The 12,499-nt window shown below is 41.6% G+C and overlaps 1 protein-coding gene across 1 annotated transcript in view; it reads right to left on the bottom strand.

Moving 5' to 3' along the window:
• STAG1 (STAG1 cohesin complex component) overlaps nucleotides 1-9,856 on the bottom strand; it is a 463,391-nt gene extending 453,535 nt beyond the window's left edge. Inside the window, exon 1 of the mRNA XM_036877372.2 lies at nucleotides 9,672-9,856. The gene's annotated coding sequence lies outside the window, so the exon portion shown is untranslated. The remainder of the gene's footprint in view (nucleotides 1-9,671) is intronic.
• Between the last annotated feature and the right edge of the window lie 2,643 nt (nucleotides 9,857-12,499).

Below are 12,499 nucleotides of genomic sequence, written 5' to 3'. Positions count from 1 at the left end.
CACTGGGCAGTTCTGGGAGACGATTCTTCAAGGGCCTCTCCTTTTCTGTATTGTATGTCTTGAAAACAGAGGCACCAACTGCTTTTCCAATCTTTTCAAGGATATTTGTATAGTGAACAGTCTTGGCAAAAAGAAAGCCTATCAGAGACAAAGGGAGGCATGTGTACTGCCCACTGTAAGGATTTGAGTTCCCTACACTTGGGATTCCTCTCCTGTATGTAACACAACCCACTGCATGTGCACATGTCTCATCTTCACACTACCTTTCACAAACTAGGGCTCAAAGGTTTGACGCAAATGCTGATTTTGTGGCTACTCCTATAGCTGTTAGGCACTGTTCTTCATCTCTGACCAAGGAGTCTTATGGCTCCTCCCAGCATCCATTAAACTGTGGCAGGTTAATTAGTTAGCCTGCAAGTAGGGTAAAATCTCAGACCCTTCAGTTCTTGACAGTCATTAATACATAATCAATGTTTGTAACAATTCAAGGAGAGATTCTACTTCCATTTTGTCAGAAAGGATAAAAAAGCAAAACTCAACTACATGCTACCCTTAAGAGCTACCTTTTAAATATAAAAAAACAGTTTTAAGCAAAGGGATGGAAAAAGATATACTATGGAAACAAAGCTCAAGAAAGTTGGACTGGCTGTATGAATATCAGGTAAAGTAAACTTCAAGATAGCCAGTATTACCAGGATAAAGACAGACATCTCAATAGTGATAAAAACTGATTTCATAAGACATAACAATCATAAATTGTATGTATCTAATAAACAGAGCTTGAAAATACATAAGGCAAAAATTGACAGAAATAAACATTTCCACAGTCATAGCTGGATATGTTAACATCCTTCTCAGCAACCGACAGAACTAGACCAAAACAAAAAACAAGTCCTAAAACCAACAAAGCCAATAGATGAATGATTTGAAAAATGCTACCAAAATGCTATCAAAATCTGGAGTAACAGCAGTGCCTATAGGAAAATCTATAGCTTTGAATTTTTACATTAGAAAACAAAAAACATTTGAAATCTATGACCTACAGTTCCACATTAAGAAGCTAGAGAAAGAACAAAATATGTGAGGGGGGAAAAAATTACAAAGAATGAAAGCAAATGAGACAGAAAAGTTGGAGAAAACTAGCAACGTTACTATTTGAAAAGATATCAAATTGATAAACTGAGAATTAGACTGGTCAAGTCTCTTCAACAGATGGTGCTGGCAAAACTGGACAGCTACATGTAAGAGAATGAAACTGGATCACTGTCTCACCCCATACACAAAAGTAAACTCCAAATGGATCAAAGACCTGAATGTAAGTCATGAAACCATAGAACTCTTAGGAAAAAACATAGGCAAAAATCTCATGGACATAAACATGAGTGACTTCTTCATGAACATATCTCCCCGGGCAAGGGAAACAAAGGCAAAAATGAACAAGTGGGACTATATCAAGCTAAAAAGCTTCTGTACAGCAAAGGACACCATCAATAGAACAAAAAGGTATCCTACAGAATGGGAGAACATAGTCATAAATGACAGATCTGATAAAGGATTGACATCCAAAATATATAAAGAGCTCACAAGCCTCAACAAACAAAAAGCAAATAATCCAATTAAAAAATGGGCAGAGGAGCTGAATAGACAGTTCTCTAAAGAAGAAATCCAGATGGCCAACAGGCACATGAAAAGATGCTCCACATCACTAATCATCAGAGAAATGCAAATTAAAACCACAATGAGATATCACCTCACACCAGTAAGGATCGCCATCATCAAAAAGACAAACAACAACAAATGTTGGCGAGGTTGTGGAGAAAGGGGAACCCTCCTACACTGCTAGTGGGAATGTAAATTAGTTCAACCATTGTGGAAAGTAGTATGGAGGTTCCTCAGAATGCTCAAAATAGAAATACCATTTGACCCAGGAATTCCACTTCTAGGAATTTACCCTAAGAATGCAGCAGCCCAGTTTGAAAAAGACAGATGCACCCCTATGTTTACCGCTGCACTATTTACAATAGCCAAGATATGGAAGCAACCTAAATGTCCATCAGTAGATGAATGGATAAAGAAGATGTGGTACATATACACAATGGAATATTACTCAGCCATAATAAAAAAACAGATCCTACCATTCGCAACAACATGGATGGAGCTAGAGGGTATTATGCTCAGTGAAATAAGCCAGGCGGAGAAAGACAAGTACCAAATGATTTCACTCATCTGTGGAGTATAAGAACAAAGGAAAAACTAAAGGAACAAAACAGCAGCAGAATCACAGAACCCAAGAATGGACTAACAGGTACCAAAGGGAAAGGGACTGGGGAGGATGGGTGGGTAGGGAGGGGTAAGGGGGGGAAGAAGAAAGGGGGTATTATGATTAGCATGCATAATGTGGGGGGGTGGGAGAAAGGGGAGGGCTGTGCAACATAGAGAAGACAAGTAGTGATTCTACAACATTTTGCTATGCTGATGGACAGTGACTGTAATGGGGCTTGTGAGGGGGGACTTGGTATAGGGGAGAGCCTAGTAAACATAATATTCATGTAATTGTAGATTAATGATTAAAAAAAAAAAGAGAAAGAAAAGGGGGATTACTCCCTGATAGGATAAAACTAACTGCAAATCAACGATTAATGCATGTTTTACATATCCTTAATTTTGATCTTTTAAAGGGTGTCAGATGATCAGCTATGGAAGTACATTTTTCTGATAATATTCCTTTCTCTTAAAAAAAAAAGCAGTTCCTGTGTGGTGATCTCCAATAGGTTCTTCACAATGGTATAAAAGTCATATCAAAGTGTGGGCAAAGGGTTTGTTTGTGTTTATACAGAGGATCAAAGCCTAATTTGGCTACACAGAAAACGAATTAAGATACGATATGAAGAAGAACTTCCAACATCAACATCCTCTGGAAGAGTCATTCCAGAAGATGAACATCAAAAAACTTCAACAAAGATCCTGGCGCTGCTGCAGTTGTAGCTGCATTCATCCCACCGGTTCCTGGACTTGCCATTGGAATGAAGAAGGAGATATCTAAGCTGGCCTGTGCATACAGTAAAACAACAAATTTGACTGGATCTATAATGTCGGAACTCAACCAAGAATTAGGAGAAGTGCAAGTTGCAGTGCTCCAAAATCATGAGACTATAGACTACCTACTGTTAAAAGAGCATATGGGATGTGAACAGTTCCCAGGAATGTGTTGTTTTAATTTGTCTGATTTTTCTCAAACTATTCAAATTCAGTTAGACAATATCCATCATATTACTGATAAGTTTTCACAAATGCCTAGGGTATCTAACTGGTTTTCTTGGTTTCACCGGATATGGCTGGTAATTGTAGGTCTGCTTTTGTTATGTAGCTGTATTCCTATTATGTTAATGTATGTGCGCAATTTAATTAGTAGTTTAAAACCTATACATGCTGAAGTTACTCTACAAGAAGATATGTCAAAGAAATAATCAATCTTCCCATGTTTTCTTCCGTCTGCTACTTCTATAGCTTTCCTTCTTCCTTCCTAATTACAACCCTTTAGTAGAATTCATGCCTCATATTGAAAATTACCGAGTATCATAATTCTTCCAAGTGGTAAAGATACCTCAAGACAAATGCTGGGCATAGAAGCCACAGGGCATAAATCTGCAAAGAAGTAAAAAGCCAACCTTTTCAAACAATATTGCTTCTCTCTCACTTACCAACTTTACATTTCCCTGTATGGCCCCGGAAGATGACTGGTTGGCCAGAGACGGGTAAGATTCCTCAAGGAAGGAACAGCCTAAGACAGGCACAGTCGCTGGGGGGCCATCAGGAGAGAAATTGGGGACCAACAGAGGGGAGGCTTAGAACCTCACCCCCACTGTTTTGAGAGAAATCTTCTGCATCCGTGGATGTTTTGTTGCCCTTGTCTAGCTTGGATTAATACTTAGTCTATAGGCACAGACCTGATCATCTACGTTTGTCCTCTTACAGCACTAAATTATGTTTTCTACCTTTATATTGCATCTACCTACCACTTCAGCATTTTATTAAAATAATAATAATAATAATAAGGGAGAAATGTGGGATTCACATATAAATCAAGTATAAAAATCAAACAAATAATCATATCTGACTTGACTGTTTATAGTTCATGATGCATGATCAAAACCGAAAGTTTCTGTGATATGACTGCCCTTGCACTGTTCACCATGTAAGAACTTGTTTCTTAAGCTTCAAAAGATTGGAGAGTGTTGAGATATAGGCTTGGGGTTGATTAATGAATGTGCATTGAGTCCCCTATACAGAATTTTATTGTTGTTAACAACCATTTGATCAATAAATATGAGAGATGCCCTCTCAAAAAAAAAAAAAAAAGAACAAAGGAAAACTGAAGGAACAAAACAGAAGTAGAATCACAGAACCCAAGAATTGACTAACAGTTACCAAAGGGAAAGGGACTGGGGAGGATGGGTGGGTAGGGAGGGGCAAGGGGGGGGGGAGAAAGAGGGCATTACGATTAGCATGTATAGTGGGGGGGGCACAGGGAGGGCTGTGCAACACAGAGAAGACAAGTAGTGATTTTACAGCATTTTACTACGCAGATGGACAGTGACTGTGAAGGGGTATGTGAGGGGGACTTGGTGAAGGGGGGAGCCTAGTAAACATAATGTTCTTCATGTAATTGTAGATTAATGATACCAAAAGAAAAAAAATTAAAAAAAAAAAATTAGACTGGTCAAGAAAAAAAGAACACATTAACATCAAAAATTTAAAAGGAGATATCACTACAGATCATACAGACATTAGAAGGATAACAAGGGAATCTTACAAACTTACCTCAACAGATGAAAACATTTTTCAAGAATACAAATTACCAAAACTGACACAAAATGGAACAAAATCTAAATGGCCTTATGTTTACTTAAAAAACTGAATGTTACCAAAAACCCTCCCACAAAGAAAATTCCAAGTCCAGATGGTATTATTCACTGGTAAATTTTAGAAAACATTCAAGAATTAGTATCAGTATTACACAAACTCTCTCAATAAATAGAAGGAACACCTCCCAACATTTTATGAGGCCACCATAATCCTAATACCAAAACCTTACAAAGACATCATAACCAATGAAAACTACAAAGCTCATGAAAAAAAAAATCCCTTAATCACTTACAAGTTAAACATAAAAAGGTAATACACTGGGACCAAGTGAGGTTATCCTAGGAATGAAGGTGCTTTTAACTTTGGGAAACCACCATTTATTTATCCTTTCTACCACTGATGGACACTTTGTTTGTAAATGTTGGCTACTGCAAACAAGGCTATTATGAACATTTTTGTTGACATATCCTGATAGACAAGTACAAGAATTTCTCTCATCAGGAATATAACTGTTAGGTTTAAGGTACATGCATCTTCAGCTAGAGAAAACAAATTCTTTTGCAAAATGACTATGTCAACTTACACTCCACCAAAGTGGGAGTAAAATTTCTCCATGTTCTCACCAACCCTTGTTATTATCAGATGCTTAATGTTTGCCAGTCTGATGAAATTTAAGTGGTTTCTTCTTATGGTTTTACTTTGCATTCTCCTGATTACAAGGAGACAGTAATTCAGCCCTTTTCCAAATGTGGGTTTCTGTGAATCATATTACTTAGGTGAGCTGCAGCCAGCACTTTCATTTTTTTTTAATCAGAAAAATAACAAGAGTGCACTGCATAAAAGCTAAATGTTGTTTTGTGAAACTTTTACTTCTGCTGTTTGTACTGTGTCAAAATGTAAAATGTTTTTGAACTGTGAGCTCCCTGCAAATTCAAAGTCATTACTATAGCTGAGTAATAACAGCGAAACTCCTTAGAGACATTTGGGCAACTAACTGGTGCATCATTTAGGCCCACAGCATAAAGGAATGTATTTTATAAAGAAAATAGGGCTTGATATATCCTTCAAGCATTAACAGGCAAGAACAGAGAATTAGAAGAGGAGAAGCAAAAAACCTGAAGAAAGCAATAGGGGTGTATATATGGAGAAAATATTCTATGATATCAACTGGGCTCACTTTAAAAAAATCATATTTCTCAGTAACACAAGGTTTCTGTCAGTAGTAGATATGAAGCTGGGATCGTACCCTCTTCACCAAAATCAGAGAAAACTGATCCTTCTCTTAGGAATTAGACACAACCCGAATTCCTACCTTAAAAATCATCTGATTCTGAGGCTTATGCAAGAGCACTCTTAGGTCTCCACTTCTTACTTTTCCCTACAGTGTGTTACAATACCAAGAATCATCTAAATTTTACAGATTTACATGTTTATTCAGCTAGTAAAGATTTACCAAGCCCCTAGTAAATCACCTCTCTCTTAAGAAATTAAGCTGTATCTTCCCAACAATTTAAACTCCTGGTTATACTTTTTAAAATAATGGTATCCTTAACTACCATTGTCCTAATTGCCTCCTCTTGAAAATATTTTGCTTTCTTGTACTTTTAAATCATCCCATATACCACTAAATTTGTTTTCTTTGTTCCACCAGTAATCAATCACTATCCTGCCACTTTCAAATAACTGTTTTTCGTTTTCCAGAAGTCCTTCATGAACTGCTAGACCAATCGCACCACAGCAACTGTCTGATGTAATGACGGTATCAATCTGTCACTTAATAGGAGTGTGACCTTAAGCATTTACATTTCTTAACTTCTGAAATTCAATCTCATCTCTAAAACTGGTAAAATAATAGATATCAAAGGAATAATGGGAATTATATAATCTCTCCCATTGCCCTCCTTTTTACTGAAAGTTTATTTTAATTTTAGTTATTTTTAATTTCCTCTAAATGCTGTATAATGCTCTTACAGAAGAAAGCACTTACTGAGGTACGAGAAAATATGGGAAAGGGAAAGGTGTGAAGAAAAGACAAAATAAGTACAAGTAAACTTACCACAATTGCTCTGCCTATGTACTCTCCTTGTATGTCCAGATTCTAAAGAAACCAATGTAAAGGTAACTTCTTTCCCCATGGCAGGCCAAATTCTAAGAACCCTCAATGACCCACACCTTGGTATAATCCTCTCCCCTTGAGTGTGGGACAGACATAAATATAATGGGATACACTCCTTTGATTGTTATATGGCAAACAGATTTTGCCTATGTATTTTAGGTCCCTAATCAGCTGAGTTCACCAAAAAGATTATCCTGGGTGGGACTGACCTAATTAGATGAGCTTTAAAAAAGGAGTCTTAAATGGGAGCCTGCCACTCAAAGAAGGGGAAGTCAGAAAAATTGGCTCCTGCTTGCCTGGTTGAAAGTAAACAGCCATGCTTATGTGGACATGTGGTAAGTAACTGAGAATGGTCCCTGGCCAACAGCTAGCAAGAACACAGTGACTTCAGTCATACAGCCACAAGGAAATTAATTCTGCCAACAAGAAGTGAGCTTGGAAGAAGATGCTGAGCCTCAGATGAGAACTGCAGCCACAGCTGACATCTTGATTTCAGCCTGATGAGATGCTGATTAGAGAGCCCCACTACATAGTACCCAGATACTGGGTATCTACCCAGATACTACATAGTACCCAGATTCTGACCTATAGAAATTGTGAGTAATAAGTGGGTATTGTTAAGCTGCTAAAATTGTGGTACTCTGTTATATATCAAAAGAAAACTAAGACTCCCTCAATGTAGGACAAAGCAGCAAAGATAAAAAGGAGGTAGACATATCCTTTTCCAGAGGGCATTGTATCTCCTCACCAAGCTGATTATGAAGATAGATCCGGAATCATGGAAAAAAGGCTAACCCTGTATAAAACTGCATAAATTTTTTAAGTTTTAACAATTTAGATAGCTTTTATACACATATCTTGTTAAACAACTACCATACAATTTATTACCTTTATTTTAGTGATGAGGAAAGTTAAGACTTAAAGAGTGACATCCCAAAGACGACAAGCCTAGGGAATATTTAAGGTAACTTCAGTCAGAGCTCTCTCCCCTACATCACAGCTCCCTTAAGGCTTTAGAAGAACCATTCAAATCAACAGTAATTGTATTATTATCTTCAAAGAAAACAATCCTAATAACAATTTTTACATATTTCATGTCTATTTAAATATGCCTTAGCTTTGTCAGAACATCAAGATTAAAGCGGATACTAAGAAATTTCCATTCAAAAGTAGTTTGGTTGTAAAAATGATCACTGACAGACCACTGAATAAAATTAAAGTACATTTCGAAGAGGTAAAGAAAAAAATTTTAGCGAAACACCTGTAGGTTTTCCAGAACTTTATTTAGAAAGCAAACAATTTGTGTTATAAACAACCTGTCCGGATCTTTCAAATACCTTTAAATCTTTCCCCCCTTGAGCAATATTTTTTTAGCCTGAATTCTTCATACATTACAAATATGAGAACACGGTAAAATACAGCATACAGTAAACAAGTCGTTTTCATTGTTATGCATATTTCCCTAAGTGCTTCACCATCGGAATTTGCATTTCACACATACACACAGAAAACTAAAAGGTGGAATCATATATTCAAATTCCATGTAAGTTACAACTCACACAACTTTATACCAATTCAAGCACTTTCACAAAAACTATATTTGCTAAGAAAATGCAAAATACAGCCTTTTCTAGTCACAACCACTAGAAGGAAACTACACGCATCACCTTTTACAGCATATAATTCGCTATCACATGCAAATAGCATTGTGTTGAGACTCTATGCTTCCAAAACCATCCCTTATTTTTTACGCCCAGGGCACGATTCCCTGCAATGTGAAGAGAATCGACAGCATTTCAAATGTGGGCATAAGGAGTGACATGACCATCCTAAAACCTGCAAATTTCTTAGTCCCCACAACACACAAGCAACATCCAGTTCAGACCCTCCCATAAAGGCCCAGGTACAACTCCAGGCACTCCAGTTCCCCAGCTCTTCACCCCGCCCCCACCCCGAGAAAGGAAGGAAAACAACTTTTATTGGCCTCATCTCCCGGGGCATTGGCAAACTAGCGGGCAGTGCTCGGGCCTACACGCGTTTCACAAGGAGGCCTCTGTCCGGGGCGGGGAGAGCAGATAGCGGGAAAGACGGGCTCGATGCCCCCTCTCTCCCAGTCGCCAGTCCCCTGCCCCACCCCAGCGAGGAGAGGACTGGGCCGGGCCGCCACGCCGAGCGACCCCCAGGCCCCTCTGCTAAGGGGAGCTCGTAGTCATGTGACGACGACGCCGCTAAAACACCGCAGAAACGCAGGGCGGCGGGCGGCGGAAGGCGTTTGCAACAGCCCGCCTCGGCCCGGCCCCGCCGGGCGCGGGCGAGTCCCAGGAGTCCGGGCGGGGGGGGTCGGAGGGCGGGCTTGGCGGCGGGCCCGAGCGCGCCACAAAGGCTTCCGTGCCCGGCGCCGTAGTGCCCGAGCGGGCGGGAGCACAATTTTCGGGGCTCGCGGGAGAGGTGCCCACAGCCGTACCCCGCGGCAGCCGGGCAGCAAGCGACCGCCGCGCTCCGCACAGGCCCGCGCGGCCTCCCTCCCCTGTGCGGGTCCCGCGCCCGGCCCGCCCGCTCCCCGCTCGCGCTCTCGCTCTCGCTCTCGCCCGGCCTCCATCTTGGATCGGCGCTTCCAGCCCCCGCGCCGCTGCCGCCGCATTCCCCCTCTTTCCCGCCCCCCGCCGCCGCCGCCGCCGCCTGCACTCACCTCAGCTGCCCATACGGGCGCCGCCGGCCGTCGACCTAGTTTCCCCCCAAAAGTCTCCGGTGTGTTATTCCCGATGTGGGGGGGTTGTTACGGGGTGGTCGCCGGGGGTTCAGGAGCGGGGGCCGCGCCTTCAACGGAGCTGCAATCCTAACCCGCCATCTGGTGGCATTTTCCACACGCCAATGGCGCCGCTGCAGACTTGAGTCCGGACCGCCCTCTGCTGGCCGCGGTACATACTGCCTAGCTGACGGGACGGGCCTGCCCGGAAAGGGGAGGGAGCTGAGGCGCGAGCTGGGGCCCTTGGCGGGGACGCGCGCAAACGCTTTCCTGGGGCAATTGAGCGCACGCGCACCAGTGGGGCGGGAAACGTGGCCTCTGCTTGGAGGACCCGGCCCTGCATGGAGTGGCCGCCCAGCTCAGCCAATCGCAAGCAGCAGATACCTCTCGGTGAGGGCGCTATGGACGGTTCGTGGGCCGCCCTAGGCGGGCAGAAGGACGGCCACGGTGGCGCTTGCGCGCCCCGCTAGCGGAGTTGCCGCCCGCCATTTTTGGAGCTTTTCCGCGACTGGAGGGAAACCCGCCCCCGGACCCTTCTTGGAGCTCCTCCCCAGGTCGCGGGACGGGCATTTCCTTGCAACCCCTACCGGCTCTTGCTTCCTCAACCACCAGCCCGGTATGCTGCGGAAACCGGAGTAGTGGCGACGCAAAACCCTGCTGCCTATCCCCCTGTGCTGGGTGTAACAAGGGCCTCAGAGCTTAGCATTTTATTAGCTATATATTGTTGACTGTTGACAAGGCACTTTCCCGTGCAGGGGTGAAAAGGTTTGGACAACGGGACCCTCCCTTGCCTCCCATCTAGCAACAGTGCCCTCCCGGGCCGATTGGCGTCGTGCCTGCCTTTGTAAAGCAGATCTCTCCGAAGTGCCGGCTTTGCATAAGGCGGCAGCATTGGCTAATCAGTGAAAAAGGAATGTAGCTAGACTGGGAAAATACAGCCTTAGCTTTGGAATTACATGTTCTACTCCCACGGCATAGAACTACTTTCAGTGGCTCTTTGAAATGGACGTGAGAATCGACTAACGTGAAATCATGAGCCAAAAAAAGTCCTTCAGCGTCACCACTTACTTACTCTCCTCTAATGTGTCCTTGGCGGTGGCTACCTTTCACCTGCTCACAACTTTTCGATTAAAAAGTGAGTCTTTAATCTCCCAGGTCAAGATCACTGTGACTAAATTCGCTTTTGCTATATATAGCCAGCTCTATTTCCGTATTGCCTTAGAATTGCTCCATTTTGTAGTCCTCAGAGCCAGTATCCTAAGGATTACGCATTTGTTTGTTTTCCCAAGGGTCCCAAAGTGTGTAATTTTTCACTGAAGGGAGTCACAGCTGACCTGGTCGAGCATGAATTCGTGACTGAACTCCCACTTGAATTGACTAATATCTGGTTGACTTTCTATCGTGTTGTGTGCAAAGACTGTTTCTAGCTTGCTATTAAAGGTGCCAGTCCCAAACCATGCTAATAGATAGACTTTATTTAGTTTTCTGGAATAAAAGGTATGAGACTCCAATTTCTGTTTGATACTCTGTACATCTTAAAGAATCTGTAACCACATTCTGTTCATGATCTCAAAAATTCTCACCAAATTAAGCCATTCTTGCCTTCTCTCCGGAGCCAGTCCTCCCCAGACTGCGCATGCCATCCTTCCCACATTCTCCTTCCACCACTACCTTTGTAGGATCTAATATCGTCAATATTTTATCCACTGGCTTCTTCCTTTCTGCTTTTCAATGGACTAGTTTCCATTGTCTTTTTTAAACATTCAGTGCTGCTACTCCCTCCAGCAACTGTCCTACCCATCTTCCTTTCACTGTCACATTTTTCAAAAGAAGCAATCAGGATATAATAAAAATTATAATAAAATTTCCACTTTATTCTTTAACTTTTATTAGTCTGACTCCATAACAGCAAACTGACATTACACTTTACAGTGAGCCAAGTTCTAATTTCCAGCCATTTTCTCATTTTCTTGGCACACACAATCCCCATCCCTTCACTCAAATCCTATATACCTTTCTCCTAAGGCAATTTCTGTAACCTTCAACTACCTGGCTTACTGGGCTTCTGACTCCTTTGCTAGCTCCTCCTCTTTCTTCCATCCCGCACTTCAACTACAAGCTCTCTGTTCTTCTCTACTACATTTTTTTCTCTTAAAAAGTCTCCCCAAATTACTCCGTTTCTAATTTTTCCTTAACAAAGTTTCCTCACGTTCAATTTACTTGCCAGGAAACTCCAGCTCAAAATTCAACATTTAAAATAATGCATCTTTCTTATTTGAATTTCCTAATTTATCTTCATAGGATGGTTATTTCAGTGTAGTAATTAAGAACATGGACTCTGGAACCATACTGCTCTGGAAAGCTATGTGACAAATCTCTGTGCCTCAGTTTCCTCAGCTGTAAGATGGAAGTAGCAATAGTACCTCTCATAGAGTTGTTATAAGTATTAAACAAATTAGCACTTATATAGATATGCCATTGGTGTTATTCCATTGTTGTTTTTATTGTGCTGAGAACTTTCTAGTAATTGAAAAAAAAAATCCAGGGGCATGATACACACTTTCTGAGTGTATACAAATCTAAAATTTTCTTTATTTTGCCTTCTCTCTTAAATCAGTAGTTGAGATGGAGTTCATAAATAACTACCTAGTCCCCTAGGCTCTGAATTGTAGGGCCAGACTTGACTCTTTTCCTTAAAAAATACCCAAGCCTTTGCATATCCTTATTTAAACCTTCTAAAAAGTCCTTGTCTTTCATTCACCTCCCTTTAA

Source organism: Manis pentadactyla, chromosome 1, assembly GCF_030020395.1.
Source record: "Manis pentadactyla isolate mManPen7 chromosome 1, mManPen7.hap1, whole genome shotgun sequence".
Lineage (NCBI taxonomy): Eukaryota > Metazoa > Chordata > Mammalia > Pholidota > Manidae > Manis > Manis pentadactyla.
Note: the sequence above shows the minus strand (reverse complement) of the source record. Positions and strands in the feature narration are given on the sequence as shown.